The sequence below is a fragment of the Suricata suricatta genome, unplaced genomic scaffold (assembly GCF_006229205.1).
Source record: "Suricata suricatta isolate VVHF042 unplaced genomic scaffold, meerkat_22Aug2017_6uvM2_HiC HiC_scaffold_38537, whole genome shotgun sequence".
Taxonomy (NCBI): Eukaryota; Metazoa; Chordata; class Mammalia; order Carnivora; family Herpestidae; genus Suricata; species Suricata suricatta.
In genome coordinates, this window is record NW_021885477.1 from 1 (window position 1) to 680 (window position 680).

Genomic DNA, 680 nt, shown 5'->3' on the forward strand with positions numbered 1-680 from the left:
GGGCAGGGGAGGGACCCAGCAAGAAGGAAGTGGACGACAGAAGACAGACTGCAGGGCTCACCTGATTTGATGGTCTGCTCGATGACCATTATGTAATCGTCAAAGTCATCTGACGGCTCCTTCCTGAGAAGCCTGGTCTTGTACACTGACGGGGGGAGGAGGGGAAGCATGGTGGGGGTAATGGCAAGGGTGGCTGTGGTGCGCCCTCACCTGCAAGCGCACTTGGGCATATGGCGTCCTCAAGCAGATGCATGCAGGGTCACAGGCAGACATGCCACAGTCCCTACCCCCCAGGGACACCCCCCACACGTGTGTAAACCTCCCATTCGCTGTCACTCTCCTATCTCCATGGCTCGGCACAACTACACTGTCACACACACAACGGGGCATATGACCATATCCACTCGCACACTTGCACACACCCAGCCTGCTCCTTACCACGGGTCCCTACAACACACGTATATATACATCCAAACACATCACCTGCAACCACAGCCCAGCGTATAACCACATGCAGCCATGGGCACTCACAGCCAGTCACACACACAACTATGGCTGCATACAGTGTCGCTCACACACGTGCCCACTCACCATAGTCTACTCCTGGCTCACAGGCCTTGTCCAGACGGTCGTCCAGGGTGGCCTTTTCATCCGCCTGGTGCATGAAGCAGTTCTCTGTG

The 680-nt window shown here is 56.5% G+C and overlaps 1 long non-coding RNA gene across 1 annotated transcript; it reads right to left on the bottom strand.

Moving 5' to 3' along the window:
- Positions 1-108: 108 nt before the first annotated feature.
- Positions 109-680, bottom strand: LOC115285075. The gene is made up of 2 exons (XR_003905411.1): positions 592-680; positions 109-145 (listed from the first exon to the last, which is right to left on the bottom strand). It is a non-coding gene; the product is annotated as an uncharacterized LOC115285075 (long non-coding RNA).